This window comes from Protopterus annectens, chromosome 10.part0, assembly GCF_019279795.1.
Source record: "Protopterus annectens isolate FY-2018-M chromosome 10.part0, PAN1.0, whole genome shotgun sequence".
NCBI classification, from domain to species: domain Eukaryota; kingdom Metazoa; phylum Chordata; order Ceratodontiformes; family Protopteridae; genus Protopterus; species Protopterus annectens.
In genome coordinates this window covers 751,774,066-751,800,211 of record NC_056744.1, presented here as the reverse complement: position 1 = coordinate 751,800,211, position 26,146 = coordinate 751,774,066, and the positions used below count along the sequence as shown (strand labels likewise).

The window sequence follows — 26,146 nt, the reverse complement described above, 5'->3', positions numbered from 1 at the left end:
AATATGAAGGACCTTCCACGATTTCAAAAGATACAGTGCAGCCTGGAGGAGGAGGGATGATGTTATCAAGATTTACCAATGGAACCATTTCCATCCACCCACAACCCCTTTTTCCTGTATTTGCTTAGAAACAGCTCTGCAGATGACAGTTCAGGAAAGACATGAATAAGCATTCATTGGCAGAAAGGGTAGTATGGTCACAACATAACCAGCCACTAGAGGCAGTAGTTTCTTAAATCAGTAATGATCTGGTGCACAGCTAGAGCAAAACTATGTCTACAGTAATTATAACATGCTGCAAAACTGAGAAGAAAAGCGAAAATAAGGGGAGAGGAGGGAGAGAAGATGCACTAGGGGGCAAAATTTGACTTTAAAGTTTAAATTCTTGGACTTTCCTCTCCGCAGCCAGTATGTTCAGACTTCTGTTTAATTCTGGCAGTGGCCTGTTGCAAACACATTTACAGTTTATATTATTTTCTAAGTTACACTGCAGCCCCCCCCTTGAGAGTAATATATTAATTTAATTTAGCAGTGCTTTACTTTGATAAACACTCAGTATCAGTTGTCTTTGGACAGTTTTAAGCATAAGTCATACATTGCAAGTTCCGGAATGAAAATGAGGCACTGCTTCTGTGTATAAGATGTCTGAACTAACAAAAGAAGCTTATCATATTTAAATGTCTGCAGCTGACTTTGTTTTCATTTAGGAGCTATCTTCTTCTTTACTCATTTCAGTCATGAGACTGAAAAGATGTTTTGTAATATCACATGACAGACAGAAGAGGAACAACCGTCATATTCTTTAATGTTCTTGGGCAGGATTACTTCAAAGAATAAAAAACAAGAACTAAAATAGTGCCAGCTGAGATTTTTAAGGTACCCCCCCAAAAAAAAATCTAGATGTAATATAGTCAGAGAAAGTGTTTAAAAAAGAGCTTGCAGTATATTAATCACCAAGAGATCCATTGTTTTAAGCTTTTTTTGTAATTAATAAAAAATCTTTCTATGATCTACAGTTAACTTATTAAGTTTCTGGTCACTTGTTAATAACCTTTAATCACAAATCTAAAGCCTCATAAGGGGCCTTTACTGAAACTGTAATATAGCAAGGCCTAGGATTCAAACCTAGCTCTGAATATCATCCGTTATCCACATCTCATTACCTTAACTGTGACAAAAGTCTTCATAGAAGATGAACTAGCATGGAAATGCTGATAACCTAAATATTGGGGTTACTAATGATTTGCCAACACTATCATGCTTCTCAAAGATGTGCAGAGTGCAGGCATAATTAATATAACTCACGGTGATGAGAACTAAGGATTTGTCCTACATTCTTTTACCCAGCCTGCTAGAAACACTAGGGAATGCCATCTCCCACACTCCCTATAGAGAATAGTTTTCTCCTGTGGTAACGTGGCTTTCTGGCTCTGTTGAAGAATTGTCTTTGAGAAGAAAACACATGGGCTTGCAATAGGCTAGAAAATGTTGCAACTTCTAAACTGCTTAACCTGCCCTCACTTCCTGCTTCAAATGAACAAGGTTCATACCTGTCAACCTCCTGGAGCAAGAAATCTGAACAAAGGCCCAAAATAGGGACACTTTAAATATTGCTCTTACAAACTTAGAAAATTGATGGAGTAACAGGTTTTGCATTCACAAGAGTTTTCTGAAGGGTATGTAGTCTATAACTCAAATGTCTGTCATTATTTTTCTGACTTCATTTCTCAATGATTTGCCAATGGTTTGCCAGAAAACTACAATTTTATGAGAAACAGACCAAAAATATGAGGCAAACGTCTGGGCATTCTGCAAAAATCTGTACAGCTGAGAGGTACGAAAGGTTTCTCTTGGTCAATATAGCCAACAAGGTTGATTTCTGGTTGAGTTGCTGCCCCCAGCACTCAGAACTGAAATGTAAGTGATGAGTGTTGTGCTGTGCCTATTCCAAACAATGCAAAGTAAGCATGTCTTTACAAAAAAAAAAAAAAAAAAAAGCAATAAAGTGAACATCAAAAATACAAAATAAACATCATGTTGTATTATGCTCAAATGCAATATTTTACTGCATTTGGTATATTTTCATCTATATTATGTCTCAGTTGCATTTTTTTATTTAGGGCAAGTAAGAATTATACATGTATATGCTTTACTTAAATGCACAGTCAATTTCTGTTGCACAGCATTTTTTCTTTCTCCCTTAATGCTGGCAGCTATCCCCAGAAGTCATCTGATTATGAAAATATTGCTGTAACTTGTTTACTTGAACGATCCAGCAGGAGGAGTCATTTTAGAAGGAATGGGAGGGAGAAAGGGCTTACACTCCGAGTCCACTACATTCCTGGACAGGAAGGAGGAGTCAGCATTAAGCTACACTCCAAACTACATCTAACGAAAACATTCTCCATAGGTAGGTATATATCTTCATGCACTGTTTTGCAGTTAAGCATTAGCTAAACCACTAACAGCTAACAAGTTAGATCATGTGCAATTAGCTGTTACTGTAGCCTGCAACTGATTCTGAATGTTTGTTTATTATGCAGAAGTTGCCATTTTGTACAGAGTTACTGGTTTCAGACCTCTTTTGCTATTCCGAAGCAGAGATTAAGGATGTCTCTGATTATAAATGCTGTATCTTTGCTTGTAAAGGGAAACAGCAGGTGGTATGAATCTAGTGGATTAGCTATATTTCAGAGTTTTCTAGATACGCATGTGCAGAAATGTTATTCTGTTTACTTGTAATGAGGTTTATTTTAATGTGCATTGGTAATTCAGGGTGTATTTAAGGAAGGGGTACCCTGGTATCTTGAATGCCCCTATCTTTGTAGACATCTGATTTTGCATTAATCTTTCTGTGATTAGGGACATTTGGAGGGACATTATATTTCTTTCCCAATTGTTTGGACAGGGATTTCCACACAAACTGCCACTCCTTATAGATTCTTGCACCAGCTTCTAGTGCTAACTGGCAAATCAACTGAATTAACAGCATTGGCAAATAGACTAGGGAAGGTAATTATACCACTAAAGGGGCTCATGCCACCACTTTGCAAGGGTAAATAAAACAATTTACATTATTTGGAACTCCATTTACTAGCACAAATGTTATTTTAGCCTATGGTTAGCAAGAAACTGCAGTATGAATGCAAAGACTTGGAAAAAAGATTATATGCAGCATAATTTCATCAGTGTGAAACTAATCATCTTACGTGGCCAGAAATCCACTGATTCATAAGTAAGTGTATAGCTATTTTTAAGGAGAAATTTTACTAGTGAAACTGGCAATAATATTATTCATATTGCTGTCATGTTGAAAATGTGTATTTCCATGTTGTATTGTTGTCTGCTACTGTACAGTTTGGTCTCTAAAACAGCAGTACTATACCGATCTGCTTCAGGTAAGATACTGTAGGAATAATTTCTTTTAAGATATTTTAGGAACATATTGACAAGGGGGCACTTATTTACTACTCGGATCAGCTGTGTTAACAGTATAGCCTTGAAAGTGGACTAGGATTCTTCTAAGTAAAACGAGGGCTAGCAAACAATCACCTCAGTCACCTGATAAGGTTGGACGGGAAGACATGTTTCCCAGTGCATGATTACCATCTCTAGCCAAAGCAGGGCAGTTTTGTCATAGAAAGAAGTGTCTATAAATATCATTTCATCCTTGAGACCAAAAGTCATGGTGTTGCAGTATGTCTCAGCATGATGGACAGCCTTGGTGAGGCAGCTCAACAACAGGTAGTTTGTTGACACATGCTGCTAAGTAAGCGAGGCACAGGTTCAAGACTCTTTATCTGATAATGCATCCCCTACCAGCCCTTTCATGGAATACTTTTCTATAGACAAACATATTAGGGTTTATGCTTGATAAGGTAGAATGAATCCACTGCTGGGGTAAGGATCTCATCTACTTGTGTTAAAATAAATTTTAGAAAATTGGTTAGGCAGTCATATGTACCACAACAATCCTTAACTGCATCACTAAGGCTATATTTTACCATAAACAACTATTTTTGAGTTAACTTGTACCATATCAAAGAAGTGATTTTTAAAAATAGTGACTTACTTGTCTGTCAGCATAATAGCACTACTTGTTTCAAACTTGAAAGTGAAGAACTATTATTTTGTAATATGCAATGTTGCTTCAGCTTCCTACCACTGTTTGCACTTCTAATACCTCAAATGAGTGCTGTGTTGGGGGCTTCATTTCCTTTTCCATCCTGTTTATGTACTGTTGGTAAAATCCCTTCATGCTTTCCTCCATTTAGCCCCAGACACTCATCAATCTTTGCTGTCTTTCTTTCCATTGGAAAACCTTGGTGTTCTTTGGATTACTGCTACCTGACCATGACTCCTCACAAGCACTCCCCTATAAACTACATTTCCTTCCTTCTAGTCCTATGACCACAGTCATAAAAATATGAATGGCATGTCTAAGCATTTCCTTGCAGTACTTCAGAGTATTAAATGCTGCAGATCACAACTGCCTATTTCTTGTCCATTATGGCATGAAATGCTTTTCCAAATAGGACCATAAGTCAAAACAAAATTAATTACTGATGCAACTAAAGTTCCCTTTTGTACAGATAGAAGTCTGTGCCTCAGGATTATGGAAATGCTTGTTATCTTAGTCAGGCTATGCTCATACTGTTTAACTCAGACATGCTTGCGTATCCTACATTCACACCTGCAGGTAACCGAGCTGTTGCATGCATCAGGATTTCAGGCTAGGATGAGATAACTCATTTTTACAAAGATCTACCAAGCTATTGTATACATAAGGATTTCAGGCTAGGATGAGACAACTCATTTTTACAAAGAGCTACTAAAATGTGTGTTATCTACTGTTTATGCACAATTTGGTATTGTGTCAAGACTTTTAGTTTGACAAGTTTGCTGCTACTCTGAAATAAACTTCCAATTCACATGAAGCAGAGATCCTCACTGACCCTATTCAAGTGCCGTCTGGACAAATGGATGGGAGACTACAAATTCAGCCCGAGGTAGCATGCATGTCCTTCATGGATAGGGGAAGTCGGTGTTTATCATAGATATGCTCTGTGAATTGCATCCATCTAACCAAAAACAGTTGAGGCAACTAGGGATTAACATGGCTAGGCTTGTAAGGGATGCAGGGCCACTAGCCCAGTAACCTCCTATGAACCTATAAGTTCTGTATGTGATTGATCTAGTGTATACATAGGGAGTGCTGAAAAATGTATTACCTCCATCAGACATAAGGTACTTGAGCAAAAAACAAACAGCATGTTTGACTTTCACCATAACTAATCAGCTGACTACATGTACACACCAACCAAACTTTCACTTTATATTATAGAAGTTGGCTATTTCTTCTTTTCCCTATGGTGTATGTGTAACACAGAGAAATAAAACATTTGCACAGTAATTTCAAAACTGTGATCTTCTGGTTTAGTGTCAAAAAGATACAGAGGGTTTTAATTACAGTCTTAGTAGGCAATTACTGACAGTGTGCACATATCTGTTAAGAAAAGAAAGCTAAGATGAAAGGTAAAAAATGACCAGAAAAAAAGCTTATATGAGCTCTTTACACTTCAGTGTTTTTCCTACATAGAGAATGAACTTCATGGAAAATTACTGTTGTGCTGATGCAACTGCATGGTGCAGTGTTTCTGGGGCTACTGTGTCAGCTGCTAAACGGATGAAGCAAGAAATAAAAAAAAATACTTGTCAGAATGTAAAAGACTTATGGAGAAGCCTGTTTGCTACAATGAAGTGCCTGTAACATCTTTCCTGATTATGAGATAGAAGATACAGAAAGGCACACTCTATATAATGTATTCATATCCTGCTTATTTTCGCCTGGATCTAGGTATGGTTATCACTTTTAGACCTATGAATGGCCTACACAGGCCACAATTCATGGAGAATTAAGTGTGTGAGAAAGAGGTCACATGGCCATTTGTTTAATTTTAGTTAAGCTTCTTGAGTACACTAGCATACTGTTGAGTATTTGCCTCACTCCTGTGTTACCATATTTAAAGGAGAGGCTTTGTTTACATCTTGATATGGGATTTCACCATTTGCTCATATATGCCTGTTCTTGTACTCCTGTTTCCCTTTTGGATGAACAGTATACCACTAGACTGGGTCCATCAGTGTGGTCCTGTAATTTAAAAATATATTAGAATAGGCTAAGTGCAAAGTGACGTGATTGGGAGCTTTCTTAGCATGTCCATGTTTCATGGAATGGGGTTAATGTTGGTAAATGCTCATTTCTATGCCAGTATATTTTCTTTAAGTGTATGCCTTACCCAAGTCTGTGAAGAATAGACATGTTTAAAAAACTCCCAGAAGTGTTGCATTGCACTTCACCAGCACTAATGCATTTCTGAATTCCAGGGTGGGATCTCAGCTGGCAGAGAGCAATTGCACCTTCCATATGGGTGAGAAAGAAAGACTTTATAGTTACGAACTGTGGTGTCAAGAGTTTGTTGGTTTCCTGCAGCACTAAATTTATTTTGTTTGTATAAGGCAATTGTTTCATCTGGGTTTGGACTAACTGGATTTTGTTATCTGACCTTGCTACAGCAGGATTTAAATCAGACAGTAAATGAAAGACTTGTAGTTGATTGTTTCTGATTTTGTACCTAATGATTATCATTGCTGCTGCTGCTGAGAATAGGAAACGTTCTGCCTGCCTGCTAGAACTAGCTGCTATTTATCCTGAAATTTTTGTACTGTCTGTTGTACCTTGCTTTCTGACATATGCTTTTTCTTTTTAATCGGGTATTTGCCATGTATATAAGGAGCTTAGTTGCACGGTCCAGTTAAGTTATGTTGCTAAGCAGTGCTGTACTGAACATGGTGACTTGCTGCATTAACTGGATTTTGCTTATATACTACCCTTATTTCACCTGAGTTTGGACCTGCTGTGCTACGTGGACTTTGTTGTTTTCTGTCCTTGCTTCAGAATAACTTGGAGTTGACTTTTGCTGGTTTTAGACCTGGTAGTCCTGTTGAGGGGAGAAACATTTTCACTTCTGTGTATCTCAAATAGTTGCTGTTTGTCTCAAAGTTTTCTTACTTACTGTCTGTCTCTTGTTTCCTTGTTGCTGATTGATACATTTTTCCCCTTTCGGCAGGTGCTTGCCTATTATATAAGGAATTTAGTTATCTGATCCAGTGTTTCATAGTGCTGAACTGTGGTGCATTGAGCTTGTTGAGTCCTGCTGCACTAACTGGGTTTAGTTTATATATGTTGCTATTATTTCACTTGGGTTTGGAACTGATATGCATAGTCAGTTATATTTACTTATACAACCTGCGGTGGTGGTGCTGCGGTAGTGTTTTCGCCTCACAGTAAGACGCTGTCCAGTTTGATTCTCAGCTAGAGTGTCTTCTGCATGGAGACATGCGTGAATGGGCGTACCTTCGATGAAGGTTATGCGTCAGGCCTGGCAAGCCGGTACGTAAAAATCAACTGCCAATTATTAGCGGACCGGAGTTCTGCTGTGGTGACCCCTAACCGGGAAAAGCCAAAAGAAACAAACAATAGAACCACAGCAGTTCCACACACTTGGCTTAGAATTATTGAGCGTGACTACAGGTTTCTGAATTTCTTGCTTTTTTCTGAGGTCCTTCAAGCTGCAATTGAATCTTGTGATCTGGTTCATTTGCTTAATTGTAGGACATTTGAAGACTCAGTCTATGTAGTTTTTGTGGCAATTCAGCAGTTTCATCGTCATTAAAATCTGGCAATATACTGGGCTCTGTCAACATGAGACTGCACTTTGCTTCATCTCCTTGTCTTGTCAGCATGCTTACTTTCAGAATTCCAAGGCAGTGTAACAACTACTTCATGCTTACTGATAATCACCTACATTTTACTGATATTATTTGTGGGAGGATAAAAAAAAAACGTAAGTTTGTAGTCTAACATTACACACACTACACATGACAACAAAAAGCTTAACACTATGTTCCATCTACCTAAGAAAAGACCCAATTTTGCTGACGTTGTTAACAAATTGTCTAAGTGGGTGAGACTTCATATGGACAAACATCAGCCACATGAAACTACTCACTCTAACATGACTTTATTTGCACCACAACTAAAATGAGTCAATCTGGATTCACACCTAGTCCCAGAAGCACTCCTGGGGCTTTAACCACACTTGGTAAAGTATTATTAATTAGTTGTTATAGTTAGGTACCTGATAATCCACTCACTAGGCTATGTAAGGATAGTGTGATAGTAAGCTGTGTGGCTAGTGTGAAGATTTGAGATGTGACAAGACACCTTAGGTATCTTCACCCAAAATTTGAGTTTGCTAGGAATATGAACAATAAATTGCCTGATATGGAGACCTTCCACAAATTATCACATTAATAACAATGTCCTAAGCACGCAGTCAGTCGTGAGGGATTTGGGCACCCAGATTGATAGCCACCTGAATTTTGACCACCATGTAGCTTCCATCGTATGAAAAGCTTTCTATATGGCCCACTTCATAAGTTAGGGTATCTCATCCAGGGACAAGGTGGTCATAACATCCCTGTATTCTTCCCTTATAAGGTCCATTATTCAGTAGAACTCCCCATTCGGTATGTACCTTGTAAAGTACATGCAGTAGCTGGAGAGACCACAGAGGTTCCTCACCAGGAGAATCCAGGGCCTCAAAAATCTACCATACACAGATAGGTTAGAAGCCTATCCCTCTACTCTGTTTCATACAGACTCCTCAGAGGTGACCTCTGCCTGAAATGCAAGGCAATCTCAGACCCGCCGTGATGGGACTGCTGCATATCCACAAGTCAAGCCCCACTCGAGTAACCTGCACACATGGCCTCAACCTAGGCTGTGACATCAATAGGACTTGTTGGTGGGACAGATTTGTGTCCCAGAGACTCCCCCATCTATGGCATAGACTCTCTGTTCACGTCAAGCAGGTTACCTCTTTACCCCTTTTTAAGTGCAACCTGGATAACTGGATGGGAAATAGAAAATACATCCCTGGGATTCCACCCGTGTCCCTGCTGGACAGGGGCATCAGGTGCTGATTTGTCTATGCATGGGCTAAACTCTTGACTAGGCTTATAAGGGCCTCTGGGCCAATAGCCTAGTAACGTTCTATGATCCTATTATCCTATGATCTGTTTTCATCTGCTCAGATATTAACTCTTATGAAATACTTTGAGATTCTGAATTCAAGTTCCTTGACATTTTGCTCACAACTGATAAAATCAATTATCTTATAATTGCCAATTATAGATTCTCTTAAGTGTCACCTGATGACCGCAGGGGGGCACCTTGGCAAGCCAGATTTCTTTTATATTAATCCCAATTCCCTAATTCAAGAATAATTGTATTATTTGTCCATCACATCTGAGTATTACACAATTATCAGTAAATATGAGTAGTGTTTCCTAGACAACATTAATACTGGCTCCATAGATCAGAAAGCCCAAGTTTCCATGACAGGAAGAAATATACTTAACAATGTCATTACAAATTGTGCCTTTGCTTACGTACCTACGAATGTTATTCTGTCCTTAATCAAATCTGATCATCAGACTATCACCTCTTCTTTAAAAGCTAATACCAGATTGCACACAATTTCAATTACATTCAGGAACTACTCCAAAGTCAACATCATGTCACTATCTGGATGACTTAAGAATGTCAAAAGTGCTCTGGCTCCTGATGGCCCAGTCTGGAAGGGCATCAGATTTACCCATGATTTCTATAGCGTTCTCAACCAGTATAGTGATAAGTTAGCATCATTTAGTTAGTTAGGCAAAATGTTTGGAAATTCAGGGGTAAACCCCTGTGGTGCAACTCTCAAAAGAAAGCAAACTATGTAATTTAAGGAGAAAATTAAATGGTTTCTATACAGTACGTTCACCATTGGTCAGAAGGAAGAATATAAGCAGGTTTGCAAGGATGTTAAAGACCACATTAGGAAAAGTAAGACTGAATATGAAGTGGGTAGCTCTTTTTTTTTGCCATCTGATTTTTATTAGCATTTTTAAAAACACAAATACAAAAACAAAGCAATAATTCACACAATGCAAATAGGTTCAAAACAGATAAGTGAAAAATCTTCATATAATCCTGCTTAAGACCAGGTACATTCAGTACTGATATAACAAAAATAATTATTTAACTTCTTTTAATAGACAGGATTTGCTGGGAGGTATTTGTTAATGCAGGTGTGTGAAGGTATATCAGTACTCCTAAAACCTATTTGATTTAACTATATACAATATATACAAGTGACTGTCACTAAGTGATAGGGAGTTAGTGTAAGGAAACTAGAGTATATTGCCTGTACAAATGTAAGAAAAGATAGTATAAAGGGTCACGATAATTGTAGTCTTTCAAGGGTTCTGCTGGAGATAAATAATGAAGAGAAGAGGAAATTACAGATAATAGGAGGAGAAAAGGGGAACAACCTAAGTAGGATATTGATTAAGAACATCTACAAGGTTATTCCAATATTTCTGAAAGTAACTTAACTTCTTCTTGCTTGTAGTTTTTAGTTTCCTTGCCAAAACATATTTTACAGCCATTGAGTGGAAGTCTTTCCAAAACATTTTGGCTCTGTCTAGCCAGTTTAAGGTAATGTAAGTTTTGAGTATCGCACACAATGTCACAATGATATGTTTAATTTCAGGTTTAAATGAACCTGGATAGATATTTAAAAGCGCCATTTCCCAGGATAGAGTTGACTTCATGTAACCTATTTTCTCCAGTCGTGCTCTTAAGGAGCACAAGAGTTTATACACATTTTTACAGGACCAAAAAATGTGGAGCATATCTGCAACAGAATTAGGGCAAGTTGTACAAAAAGGCGAGGTATTTGGGTTAATTTTATTTAGGAATGCTGGAGTGTGATATGCGTTATTCTTTATCATGAACTGGGTATAAATTAGTTTTTTGAAAGGGGTTAACTTTATTGTAGCATCAATCGCCTCGAGCTTTTGGTTAAGTGTAATTTCCTTGTTTTTTTCCATCCCAATATTTAGAGAATAATAACTTGTCTTGGTATTTTATTTGTATTACTAGACTATAAACCTTGGAAAGCATTTTAGACCTTGATAGAAGTTGGGTTATTAGAGACTGATAAAGATGGTACTCTGTGGGGATAGCTGACCTTGTATCAGTGATCAAAGAAATTAGGTAAAATATTTGTTTAATTATTATATAGTATTTCTTGGTCACTGCCAAAAAGGACATGATTTCATTAAATGGTAAGTCTTTAACTGAGTAGAAGTCCCAGACTGTACAGCTCTTAATGAGAGAGTAATTATCAAGATTTAACATGCTGTTACCCAATTTAAGGTTTGGATTAAGATGGATTGGTTGGGCCATCGTTAGGGAGTGTTGCAGCCAAGGGAAGTTATCAGTGATTGGAACCCATTCATGTTTTTTATTAATATAGGACGAATTTTATGCTCTTTAAGAGTTTTATTGTTAAGAAAGAGAATTGCTCTAGGATTGAGATTAGACGCTTTTATATGGGCATTATACAATTTTATCCATAAGGGGTTCCAGTCCTTGTTTGATTGTTGAAAGTTAGCAATGTGTATAATATGACTGGCATTAATTATATGGTAATATGACAGAAAGTCCGGAAGGGCCAATCCTTCTCTATCTTTGGGAAGTATAAGTTTATTGTAGCTGATTCTAACATTTTTAGGGTGCCATATAAACTTTCCTAATGCAACATTTATTTTTGAAAAAAAAAGTATTCAGGATGTTTTGATTAAGAGCAAATAAGTGGAAAAGAAGTTTGGGGAGAATATTCATTTTTATAATAGCTGCCTTTGAGAGAAGAGAAAGATTTAAACTCTTCCATCTTGTGAGATCCTCAGTGATTTTAGTCCAAGTTTTGTACAAATTATACTTTATTAGCTCTTGTTGGGGGTGAACGAAGGTTATACCTAAATATTTTAGGGAATAGTTAACTTTGATTGATATTACTGGAATGAAAAATTCTTTGTGTCCGAGGGGAATTAGCGGAAAGATTATTGATTTGTTTGGGTTGATGGCATAATTTGAGATTTGCAAAAATTTGTCTATAGAGTTTAGAATTTTTACAAGTTCTGTTGAGGGAAGTTCTAAATAGATTTTTAAATCATCTGCAAAGGCAGTGTATTTCACTTCTAATTTATGTAAGTAGATTGAACAGTGGAATGTTTTCTGACTTAGATTTAACAATAGAACTTCAAGATAAATATTAAAAAGGCAGGGTGAGAGTGGACAGCCCTGTCTTATTCCATTAATAATCTGAATTGGCATGGAGTTTTTTTTTTTGTTTATATTTAGTAAAGTGGAAGCCTTAGTGTAGAGGGTTTTAACCATTTTGATAAATTCTTCAGGGATGGAGAAATATTTCAAGGTTTTAAAGAGGAACTTTAAGTTTACCCAGTCAAAAGCTTTTTGGGCATCAACAGAAAGAACATATTTGGGGGATTTATCGAGATTTGTTATATATGTTATGGCTTCAGTGGTTAAAGTGTTGTCCCAAACATGCCTATTGTTCATGAAACAAAGCTGGTCCTGTGAAATAATATGTGGTAATACGCTTTTTAGTCTGTTTGCTAAGATAGAGGATAAAATCTTTATATCGATGTTAATTAAGGCAATTGGACGGTAGTAATTTGTGCTAGTAATATTGTTATTAGATTTAGGTATAAAAATGGTCTTAGAATTATTAAGATATAGATCCACGATGCCAAATTGAATAATGTGATTGTAAACTTTAAGCAGAATGGAGACAAGTATTTGGTTGAAGGATTTGTAGAATTCTGACACGTAACCATCTGGACCTGGGGCTTTCCCTAGCTTCAGTTTGCTTATGGCCATCAAGATTTCATCTCTGGCTATAGGTGCCTTAAGTAAATTAAAGTGATTTTTACTTATTTTTGGAAAATGTAACTCATTTAGGAATGAGTCTTGAAGGCCTGGTGATTCAAGTATTTGGGGGCCATAGATTTCCTCATATACCTCCTGGAAGACCTGAATGATTTCCTTATCTGTGAAATATGATCGACCCTTGTAAATAATATGATTTATTTTAGTAGGTGGGGGTCTGATATTTATAATCCTAGCGAGAATTTTCGAAGGGGTTTGCGCCCATTCAGCATACTTATGAATAAGTCTAGATTCCATAAGTGAGTATTGATTGAGGTGTAGTTCGTGGAGTTGCTTTTGAATGGTGGATCTTTGTTTCTCAAAGTCAGGAGAGAACTTAGTTTGGAGTTCTAATTCTATTTTTTTTTTTAGTTCTGTTTCTAGCACCAAAGTACAGGAGTTAGATTGTTTTTTAATTAGGGAGGATTTTTGAATAAGGGTACCCCTTAAAGTAACTTTGGCAGCCGCCCATTGAACATCTATAGGCATATCAGACATATCAAAAGAGGTAAATGTCTGGGACAAAAATTCTTGAATTTCTCTATGGATAATCGTGTTGTTCAGTAGATTTGGATTAAGAGACCAATTTATAGGGATGGAATTCAAATGGTTATATTTACAAGTATTTAAATGTAGATTAATTTTGGCATGATCAGAAATAGTTCTGGGGTCACTACTGTATATTATATCATAGGAGGCAAAAAAAGTTGATATTAAAAAAAAGTCTATCCTGGACCAGGATTTGTGGAAGGCAGAGAAGAATGTGTAGTTACTAATGTTAGGGACATTCCTAAAAAGTTCAAAAGGATCAAACAAGTTGTAGACTTCCATCATATCTCTTATAGTATTAGTAATACTTAGAGATTGTTTATTGGTTTTACAGGTTCTGTCTAAATCCGGTCTGATTGTAGTATTCCAGTCCCCCCCCCCCCCCAGGATCAGAAGATGATTGTTAAATTTTTCAATGAGTGAGATGATTTCATAAAGGAACAAAGATTGGTGTATACAGGGGCCATAAACATTTAATATAAGTATTTCTTTTTTACAGGACGGTATAGAACAGGTTATATAGCACCATCTCCCATTTGGGTCCCAACCAGAAGTTATTATTGATCCTTTGAAAGATTTTTTTAACTATTATGGCTACCCCTTTGGATATTGTGCTATCCCCAGCCTTTACAATCTGTTTTATCCATTTCTTTTTAACATTGTTTGACCATTGAGCCGTAGTCATGTGTGTTTCCTGGATAAGAGTAATATCAAACGAAGATTTTTGGATTAGATGTAAAACTAAATTCCTTTTTTTATTATTTTGCAACCCTTTTATATTCCATGAGTCTATCAATAATTTTTATCCAAGTATCCGGTAAAATGAGGATTTGATATTTTTACTATTTAAAGTAAAAAGAGTTAATGGGCAAATGTGATGCAACTTAAGTATAAATAGGTAAATAGAGTGAAGGTAATAAGAATTGTTTCCCTTAAATGAAAAATGATTAGGAGTAGAATAAAGTGACAGTCGCCTCTCTCAGATCACTACCCGTGCTTAACTACATTCTACAAATACCTGAAAGAGACAAGAAGTCACTATTTACAAAATTAACCACTTTACAAAAAATTTTTAACATTCCAAAATCCAACTCACTATACACACACGTGCTTCTTGCTCTAATGTAACAGTAAAAACAACAAATTTTTGACATATAGAAAACATCAGCACATATTGTTTGGTACTAACAGTTAGGGTTTTACTTAACAGTGTAATAGATCTTGATCTTGCTTAACTTCATATGACCATACAGCAAAGTCACCCTATAGTACCTGTCCTGTATGTTGAATTTCCTGCCAAGTCTTGATTAATGTTTTATGTATCTATTTTTTCTGTGATTGTTTGATAAGGTAATATCTTTGCTATTAAAATGTTTGAAGTGCTTTAATTAATTTTGTTTGTAATTGTTAATGTCAATAAAACATTTTTACGAAAACATCCTCTGTACAGTCAGGAGTGTTTCTAAAATCGAAGGTAACAAATATAGTTGCGTTCTGTGAGGGGTTGAAAACAAGGAGCCAGTTATGTTCAGAAAGTCCTGCGTTATTTATAATACAAATAAAATCTCTGGAAAACAACAAGATGCTACTCAGCACAGGACTTGTAAATCCATAGAGTGCATTGTTGTCTATGGTGTCCTTTTCGTGCTAATTTGCAGAGAACCTAATTCTACTGCCTTGCACTTGTTACATGTAATTTCCAGACATTAGACCGATTCCATTATAATACAGTTGGTATATCTAAGCAATGAGGATGTGGGTGCAGAATCAGGGACAGTTCAGTGAAGCAATGAATTCCTAAATACCAACATGGGCTGAGCAAAACACTACAAAACTGGAGCTGAAGTCACTCCTGTTAAGTCCCATAATCCCCAGATGGTTATACAGAAAGAAAAGATTGTGTCTCTTGAAACAGTCTACAGGCAAGAGTTAGTGAGGTTAAACATAATAATGCTTTCAGGCTAGGGGAGGGCACAGTTAAGGAAGAATATATGACCAACATAACACAACTGTACAGTAACATAAAATGGACAAGTATTAAAGCTGAATACCGAGTTTCAACTTTCAAGGCACTACTTTGTCATGCTTTAAGTTGTTATAATGAGCAACTGTGGTGCATGATTTCATATTTCCTGAAGTTGATTTCTGATTGGATCTTTTTTTCTGCCTTGGTAATGAAAAGCAAATGACACAGTTAGTGCAAGTATAAAGCATAATATAGTTGTTAGGAAAGTATTTTATGTCAGTAATGATAACCTTGTAATATGTGGATTTCTTTTTTACTTTCTTTAGGTTTTCCTTAAGTACTTTCATGTTGAACACCTTAATCTTTTGGTTAAAGAGTCTGTGGACAGAATTGTATTGATGCAATCATATGTCAAAGGCTGGCTTGGTGCAAAAAGGTACCAGAAAGTGAAAGAAAAAGAGAATAAAGTGCTACAAAAATCCAATCAGGTAATAACCAATATGATTAATTTTTAAACGAGCTTTCAGTATGCAAACCTGGTGTAAAAAATGATGATACATTAGAAAGAAGTATGCCACTCCTCAGTGTTACCTTTTACTGCCTAGCTGTAATGGGACTCAACACTTCTCTCGGCAAAGCAGAGGAAATGTGTCACTAGTTGTCTTGCAAGCTTCTCAGAGCTTTCCTTAATGAAAAAATACCCATTCTGACCTTTCCGATCTTCAGTACAGTCTCTTAGAAAGTTTTTATAGCTGTCTGTAGCCTTCTTTAGCTCCACAAGTAATTAGTTGAATTTCTTTTCGATTCTAGCCAGGACTCGGAATTTCTGCTTGTCAGTCAATGGAAAAAAAAGCGGAAGTCTTGATTTTGCGGTGGCGCTCTTTTGTTTCTCACAAAACCTGCACATTTGAAGAAGGAAGTAAATTCCAGTGGGACCAGATAACCTGCTGCACTCGGAGGCCATGAGGAACAGTTAGATCACCCAGAAAACTTGGCCTACCTTACAAGTGTCGAGACTGGAACCTGGAAATGGCCTCAGGATAAGGAATTCTTTTTAAAGGTAAGGAGAAAATTATCTGGTGAGATTAATCATACGATTGGTTAGAATAAGAGCTGAAACCTCTTACAAGATGTTATTTGGACAGGTTAATAACACTTGTGTGGTAAAGGAGCTTATACGCACTTTTCTTTTTATTTTCTCTTTTTTTTTTCCTTCCTTCTGAGAAATACAAGTTTGTTTAAGCTTTCATATCAATAAAGTTGTTGTTGTTGTAAATAAGAGGCAACTAGAGGAAACTGTTTGAATGTAATTTAAGAGGATGACGGAGTTTCACCAAAAGCCTTAATGAATGTAGCTTTAGCTTCTAGTTGAATTTTTATAGAGTACATTACGCTTTTGTACTGAAATGATAGACTGGCCGGGTACTTCATCTGGAACTTGATGGCTTTGTTAATTAAAAACTTGCAGTAGGGCGAAAGGGTTTGTCTTTCTTGTTTAATAGGGAATGGCAAGTCTTGAGCAAAGGTAATTTTTGAACCTTTCCAGAGCACAAATTTCTTAGATTTAGCAGCCTGAAGGATTGACTGTGCATGGGAGGAATTAAGTAGCCTTGTATAGATTTGTCTAGGCATATCCATTGCTTGAGATTTTTTCAAAGCTCTATGAATTCTTTCTATTGAAAATGTTTGTGCAAAATCTTTGTTGTCTAGTAAGATACCAATAATTTCCTGAGCAATAGAAGGCAGTTATGATTGATCAAACCTCTCCGGCACACCTCTGATCAGCACATTATTACGCCTTGTTCTAGCCTCCAGATCAATTATTTTTTGCTGCATTTCTTTTATCAAAGCTTCATTTGTGGAAGTATTTTTTGAAGTTCCTGAATTTTGATTTCATTCCCCATTATTTTTGCATCATTTTGATCTAATCTGGTAATGATTTGATCCAGGTTGTTGCCAAAAAGTGTTAACTTTGAAGAGAAGGTTTGTATTTCAGACTGCAGTGGAGATAGTGCTGCCTTGAGATCTTCAGTTGTAAAGGGGAGCTCACCCTTATTTTTCTGAGGCTGCTTGGAAGTCTCAGACTGTGATTTAGCTGTTTTCTGCCTTTTGGTAGATGTTTCCTTCTCTGGGGATGAAATAACAGAAAGTCTAGTTTTGGAAGATTGTGTTTCCGTTGGATCCATATTGAGAATATTTTTATTGTACCCTCTTTTTTCTTTACTTTTCTTCATTTGTTTGTGTTTCTGTAGATTCTTTGTATTGCTCTCCGGCCTAGACACATGTGGCTGAGAGTACTAACACCCCTTTGGATGAAGAGAGGATGAATCAGCCTTTCCAATCCGCAATTTCACCAAAATTCTTTGGAAGGTAGGTAGATTAGGTCTAGTTTTGTTTGGTAAAACCCCTTTTCTGATTCTTTTATGATGTGGCGACAGGTGATTCAAGTAGATTATCTGATAGTGTTAAGAGCACACAAAAGACAGTGCTTCCTAGTCAGCAGCCATTTTGGAATCGATCCAAAGTGGATAACTCTTTAAAGGGTGATCACAAGACATTTTCAACTATATTAGGAATATTGGAAGCAATGTTCGATACCATACTAAACTAAATGAATGGCACAATGTGTTCTGATGCAGAAGCCATAGGACATGTTCAGACAAAAAAATAGCTGACATTTTCCCCTCCTCCAAATCTCAATATTCCCTCCATTGATGTTTTTTTAACATTGCTCCTCCCATTATCATTGTGGACCAGATCCTGGGAGCAATTACTTAAACTGAAAATTAACAGCCTCATGGGACCAGACAACATACCAGACTGTCTTTTTGTTAGCAGTAAATATGTTATTGTTGAAGCACTTCTTATTCTTTTTGATCTTGTTCTCTCCAAAGGGTACGTACCTGAGCAGATTGACATCTCTTCATGAGGGTGATATTGTAATTAGCAGTGGAAGTTTACATCTTATTAGCCTCGTTAGCATTATCTGCAAAATAATGGAGAGAATCTTAGTTGGTCATCACTCAATAGTATGTTGCTTGTTTAATTTGGTTGACTTTTTTGAGTGTGTGACATACCATTGATAGGGGTCATTGTGTCCAAGATACTTATTCCAACCTTACTAAGGAATTTGATATGATTCCATTTGCAGACATTGCTGGAATCTTACTAGCTTACATACTGACATTGTATTAGTCAATGGATAGCTAACTGGTTCTGTGATCATGCACCCAGGAAGAGAGTCTAATAAATTTATCACTAGAAGCGTCCCCCAGCAAGACCAGCCTTAGGGTGTCATTTTTATAACTGACATGTAGTTTAACATTAATTTACAGGGCTGACTGGTCTCCACCTTCATTGTGAAGAAACAAAACAATCTAAAGGCTGATATAATGATATGGATAAACTATATACAGATGTGATACTTTTCCTATAATTTCTTTTAAGTGCAGATCTAAGCACAATATTTCAGTAGTGCTAAATCATCCCCAGGCAGGTAATTGCACCTATTTAATACACCATGGTTGAAGAAAATATGATAAATGTGCTTATCAGAGATCCATAACTAAACTGTGTTTTACATTCTAGATCAAAAAAAGTTATGGAACCAGCTCTGGAGGTCTAGTGGGAGAAAGCCGTGGCTATGACCCAGGCAACTCAAGTTTGAATAGTACCACTAGTGCCTAATGGAGATGGCAGGGAAGAATGCGCCAGCCTGTCTTGGGGTAGGGTGCAAAGCTGACTATGTACTGCCATAATCCCTGAAGAAAGGGTGGTGATGTAAATGAGTCTGGCCTGATGGTGAGAGGCAGGTTACCAAGCCAAAGTAATGGTGATGTGGGCTTCTTTGGAGACAAGGATTGCACTTCCCTTTCTTAAGGCTAGGGTTAAAAGCACATTCATTATTGGGATGCCAGAGAGGGCACAAAGCACGCTTCAGACTGTGTGAATAGCAATTCCCTCTGGACAGCTCACCCTCTGACTTTAGGTGAAATTCTTATCTTTGGCGACTGAATCAGTCATGCCCAATTGGAGAGAGGCTTGATGGTTGACAGACACCAGGACATAAAGCATAGAGACAAAAGTAACCCAGAAACGTAGATTACTTAATGTTGTACATGTAGAGTTTCCCCTAAAATGTAGCTATCCAACTTGTCTTTAGAAATAATAGGCATGTTAACTGGTTTTATACTATGACATAGTCTATTTTATAAGTTAGGCAGGCAAAGATTAACCAAATTGTTCTTTTTCAAGGTATTATTCAATCCTTATCTTTGTTTAGTTGTTTTCATGTTAATGTTAAATACTGTATTTATATTTATAGTTATTTGCTTGCTTAACTTATTTAGTGTATTTGGTAACTGGGAGAGTCTGTCTTGGTAAAAGCCCCTTTTCAGTGGAGGCTCAGAGAAAAAAACTCTGTACAGTACCCAAGTATCGGTACACTGAAGACAGACTATGCATAAGAAGTTGTACAGAAATATGTATAACATGCAATAATAAATTACCCCAGGACACCATTAAGGAGCCTAGCCTAAATTTCCAATTGTTCAATAAATACATTTGTATTATCAGATCATCTGATTGTCTGGTTTATGGACTGAAGAGTCTTGGAGCGATACTGCTTTTGCCAGCATATACCTTTGAACTTTGTGGGACTACCTTCATTGGATCCTGTTAATGGAGAATATTTGTGGTTACTAAATTTCCAATTGCCCAAAGCACTGTCTTGTTAACTCACTTGCTCAAAGTCTCACAGAAGGCAAACGAAAGTCGGCTTATTTAGGCTCTGTACAGCTGGCACAGGAAGAAGCTCATTAACAATTTAAGAGTTTTAGTTGTCTGCGCTAACTGCCATGTTCTTTGTCAGGAATGCCTTTTGTTTAAAATACTAACCTGGGAGGTAAGGAATGCAATCATTAGCAGTCAGTTTAAGCATCAAAATCCTATTCATATTGCATTTCTATACAAGTATACAAAGCCTAAAATACCTTTAGGTATGGTAAAATGTCTGTTTTACAGGTATACTTGTGTTTTCCAGTATAAAATCAATATGTGTACTCTTTTTAGTTTTTGGTTGAGATGCTGCCAGATCACTGATTATGTCACCCACTTTAAAATGATTGCATTTGTGGAAATCTAAAGCGTTTGACCCTAGTCAATTAGGGTAGCGCTGCACTGTCTGTGATCCTGACAAAATCAGCAAATAGTACACATTGCTTCTGTGGCATATAGACATGAAGCTCTCCCTATGATTCAGACAACCCAAGCCTGACTACCACCTTGAGCCGCCAAATAACAGAATCATAGGAAATAGAAGGCAACTGGGCCATGTAGCCATCTACAGTTTGCCAGAACCCATCCTCAGACCTCACCTCACTTTTTAAGGACAGATTCAATAGTCATTACACTGACTGCATCTGTGAAAACTTAAAGGGGAAGAGCCAGGTGGGGGAGGTTGGGAGCAGGCAGTCAATGCCAGCTCATCTATTCTAGGGGGAGGGATTGATGGCTCAAGTTAGCTGATTATCACCATTCAAATAGAGGCCTGCAGACAATGAATACGGCTGTAAACCACAGATGTGAACTTGGCCCAGCCAAGCCAGTGATATCATACCTCTCAACCTCTTAGAGCAAAAAATCTGCGCAAAGCCTAAATGATGGGGGAACAAATAGGGACAGATTTTAACTATTGCTCTTACAAGCTTAGAACGTTGATAGAATAATAGGTTTTGCATTAGCATGAATTTTCTGAAGGATGTGGAGTCTTAAACTCAAATATTTGTCATTATTTAATGACTTCAATCCTCAGCTATTTACCAGGAAGGTGCATATTTTAGGAGAACACACCAAAAATATGAGGCAAAACTCTGGACATTCTGCGAAAATCTGGACAGTTGAGAGGTATCCGCAGGTGTGTTTGTGTGTGTGTGTGTGTGTGTGTGTGTGTGTGTGTGTGTGTGTGTGTGTGTGTGTGTGTGTAATTAATTAAAAATCCTACGCCAACTTTGTAACATAAGCCAGAGAAACTATTTCAAATCAAAAAATATAGTTAAAAATATATATCCAATAAAAGCAACTCAACAAGTAGCTTGACTCACTAACATCCAAGTGGTGTGGAATTTTACACCTGCACAGCCTGCACCAATCTTGTTTTCCAGAGCATTTTCTGAAAAATAAACACAAAAAGGAGAAGATAAATAAAAGTAAATATTTTATGAACAATAAAAGTTATTAAATGTGAAAAATTGCAATGTTAACTGTGATATATATTCTTTGTAATAATGATAACCAGGGCATTGATAGTCTTTCCACAAATAATATAATACATTGTAATGCACACAAACCCAAAATTAAACTTTTGCTAAACTTTCACAAGCAATTTGTCATATCTTGTAGACTGCATAACCTATGCATATATTGTTAGAACATATTTGTTAACTAGGCATACCCCCAGATTTACTAATCTTCCGTGCAGGACTAGCTTAGTCCTGCACGGAAGCACCCATTTAGGAACAGGACGGCAGCGCGCCATGCATAATAAGGCTTGCTGCCCGAGCTCCAAGGCTTACACGGAGTGTGTAAGATTGTAGGGGGTGTGTCTGAGAGCAGGGCTCTCAGAATAAACACGTCCCCGCAATGTAGAACAGCAGAAAGGGGTAGGAAATGAGCGAGACCGCTCATAGGTGTCCTCATATCCCCACCAACAGTCCCCTATGTGTACAACAGCAACAGTACATATACATAAAACGAAGAAACCATTTTATTTATTTATTTTTAATCTGAGTGAAGCTAACCGTAGGTGCGTGAATGTGCCCATCACTTAGCTACTGTTAAAGCAGCTTAAAAGGCTGAAGAGGATAACAAGGAATATATATGCCAATGTAGCAGCACAGCACTAGTGTAGTGTGCAGAGCATTTGCCTAATGAGCAGGCATTCCTAGTTCGAGTCCCACAGCAGCACAGTCTATTTTACATGGCAAAGCACGTTGTAACCAATATTTTTATTGCAAAACCCACTAAATAACATATATTTATGAACTGGAGTACTTCAGGAAATGCATATGTGAAGTGTCAGTATCATAATGAATAAGGCACTAGTAAGCAGGTTTAAGCACAAATAAGCAGTAGTAAGCATATTTAAGCACTAGTAAGCATGTTTAAGTGTGTTTGCATGGCCTACACAGATAAAGCAATCTAGAAGCTAAGTATAAGAAACTGTAACTGGAAGTTAGCAGTGCTTACCTCCATGCAAACACGCGCAAACCCACTTACAACTGCTTTAAAGTGCCTTAATCACTCTGTATCCAACGGCCCATGTTCTGCCCAGCAACAAAATCAACAGCCTCTGCAAGGCACGATCCCAGGACCATGTATACTACAGTCACAGTCATAGCCACACTAAGCCATCATAGCAGCACATAAGACTGAGGTTTCAACAAAGAAATCCTTACCACAGGAAAATCAAACTGAACATGTGAAAGAAATCTATGTACAGTGTGATGTTGTATAACCTGCTACATAACATAAATATGTGAACTGGAGTACTGCAGTAAGGCCAGATGTTAGGTGTTATTGTAATAAAGTGTCGAAGTCCCCAAGACCACATACAGTGTACTTACACATGAATCACGTATACCAGACACATATATAACATGTAACGAATAATAAATCAATACCAAAAGGAAAATATAATGCAAATTAAATATTAAGCAACACTAAGCATTGCACAGCTCAGCTTAGTTGGTGTAAGCAATGTGTAGCTTGGCTAACTTGATCTGCCCAGTGGTATACCCCTTTAAGCAATGCCAACATTAGGTAAGCAGGTGTGCCCATAGCTTAGCCTTTTCAAAACTGTCCAATCATGGAAAAGTGCAGAAAATTGGGCGTATTTAAACCCCATGGGTGCGAATCCTTCCCATAACTGGTTGCAGCTCCCTACTGTAGGTAAAATGGCTGGAGTTGGGGAAGGCACTCAATTTCGAGTGCAGCGCTGGGGCATCCAGGAGTCCAGATTCATGGTATGGCTCCTGGTAAAACACCATGAGCAGAGACGATTGCAGGGCCAGTACCAGGGCTCTCAGTATAAAGTGGAGGCCTGGGACAGTCTCGCCCGTGACCTCACCAGTGCCACTGGTATCCCCTAGACTGGTGAGCAGGTCAGGCATCACCACGCTGACCTGAAGCGGCAGAGGGGGGATCTCTTGGAGCAGTGGATCCAAGAATCAAGGCGGATGGCCGATGCCCCAGAACTGAGTAAGTACTCATTCTACTATGAAGATAAAGATTGCCTAGCTTGTGTATACTATGGATAGGTACTGGCTAAATATCACTGTATTTCTCTGACAGCTGCAGATGAGTGGGCTGCAAACCAGCAAGCCCATGCTGCTAGGCTGCAAAGGCTACGTCGCGAGGCAGGTTAGTAATGATCTTGCATGTACTGTCATAACAAATAAATATAACAGTATTAGAAAGTGTTGTACCAGTATAAAAATGTATTGTGTATGGGATGTACTGAATAAACTAGACAATATGGCAGGAAGACTGTCATATAGGTTGTGTGTAAATAAAGGTGTAATATCTAGTGATTAAAAGTATAACCCCAGGAGTGCTTGTGTACATTCTGCTGTCATATGTTGTTGTAGTGTTGCATTCTATAAATAGTACTGTTGTGATAAGCAGTGTTACCCACAATGCTGAATGCAGATAAAATGTGTAGGAAGTTCAGTATAACAATGTTGGAAGTCCCAAGAGGTCAGTCATATTGTACAACTGAGGGAGACTTAGACAGAAAACATTGGAATGCTTTATGCCAGTTCCCTGATAGCACAGTGTACTGTGATGTCAACTGTAATATTTTTACCACAAGGAGTTTGAATCCCGGGTGTGGTAGTAACTTGTATGAATAATCATACCCCACAACTGTATAGAGTTTGTGAGAATGTTCAGATAGAAAGCTGTATGCATAATTAGACCCAACAACAGTACAGAATTTGCTAGAATGTTCAGATAGTAAGCTGTATGCATAATCATAACCATCAACTGTACAGACTATGGCAGAATGTTCAGGTAGTAAGCTGTATGCATAGTCATACCGCTTAACTGTTCTGATCTGTTCAGCATGTCCAAATAAATGGCCCAAATCTGCTTCCCTGTAACCTGTTCCCCTGACAAATCAGTGTGATGATCCAAGAAATATAGGCAGCTTTTACTGACATATAACTGATAGTCAGACCTGAACATAGTCAGAGAATGTATATGAAAACAAACCTGTCATTGTAGCATCTCACCCAAAGGGTATGACAGCAATTCTCAAAATATGTCACATTAACACCTGCATCCTGTCAAGCCTTGACCAGAGTGTGTGCAATAACAGATTGTTAGGTTTGTGTATAACATCAACATGGAATCTGGGAGTATGTGTAGAATTTGACAGGTTGTGTTAACAAAGATTTTCTCCACAGCTATAACATGTAAGAGGTGTCGACTGTAGGTACAACACAGTTCACTTGTATACTTGCCTACAAGCATGGAATCTGGGAGTATGTGTAGAAATTGTCAGGTAGTGTTAACAATGATTTTCTCAATAGCTATAACAGGTAAGAGGTGTAGACTATATGTAAGACACAGTCCACGTATATACTAATTTACAAACATATCATTGTACAAAGTAAGGACATTGGGTAGTGTAATAATACATGTAAGGGACAGATCACTGCAGTGATTAAGAAAGTTGTGAAAACTACAGGGATATATTAGTTGTTAATTGACCTCTCTCTCTCACCCCCACCATATGTGCAACAATAACCTAATTACACACCTCAATGGGTATGTGTACACGCCAAACTCTTTTTGGGACATATGTCCTATTGGTTTTTAAATATCCACATTTGCTTCTATGCATGTGCCATGTTAAAATACTCCCATACTGGTGGCCTGTTGCCATCAATGAAACCTGCATGCTGTTGTAATGGCCACTGTTATCCCATATATGCATGTGTTTTGCTTGCTCTGCAACTGTTGTAAATCTGGTGTCTTGGGTTAATGGGAATACCTATGCATGCTGTTATAACTAATCCTGAATGCTGTTGACTATTACTAATTGATATCTTTCTTAAAACTGCAACACCATAGCTCGTATGGGAAGGGCGGTCCCAGCGGACCCACCTGTCCCACCACAGCTGGCCATGGCACCAGGCACCAGCACATCTGGGGCCCAGCCTGAGACCTCATCCTCCATTGGCCCTGCACCACCTTCCACTTGCCCCCCCCCGGGGGGCAGGGGCGGAGACGTACCTGTCACCCACAGTCAGGTCTGGGCCGTGGTGTGTAGCGAGCTCAAAAAGGAGATTCAAGACCAACTACACCAGCTCGAGGGCCATGTGGCACAGTTAGAGGGTGAGCCTGCCCCTTCTACCCAACCCCCAGCACAGCCACCTTTGGGGCCATGAAGGTGCAGTGGTGACTGCTCATGGGTGAGGACCTCAGTCCCACTGTTTCCATTTGGGGGCTCATGGGCTTGTGACTTCCAAACACCCCTCCCCATCCAAGGTGTTTACCCCACACATGTGTCATATACCACCCCTGTATGCATCTTGTTTGTCTTGCCTGTTAACCTACCCAACCTACCTCCCCAAATATACCTACTACCCCTCTCCAACATCCCACTCTCACCTGAAAAAAAAAAGGGGCAATCTGTTCCCACAAAAAAATCAGTCCCCATA

The 26,146-nt window shown here is 38.0% G+C and overlaps 1 long non-coding RNA gene across 1 annotated transcript in view; it reads left to right on the top strand.

Moving 5' to 3' along the window:
* The first annotated feature begins 2,338 nt into the window (after positions 1-2,338).
* LOC122813315 overlaps positions 2,339-26,146 on the top strand; it is a 236,008-nt gene continuing 212,200 nt past the window's right edge. Inside the window, exons 1-4 of the long non-coding RNA XR_006366661.1 lie at positions 2,339-2,410; positions 15,749-15,910; positions 16,233-16,482; positions 17,675-17,792. This is a non-coding gene — a long non-coding RNA (uncharacterized LOC122813315). The remainder of the gene's footprint in view (positions 2,411-15,748; positions 15,911-16,232; positions 16,483-17,674; positions 17,793-26,146) is intronic.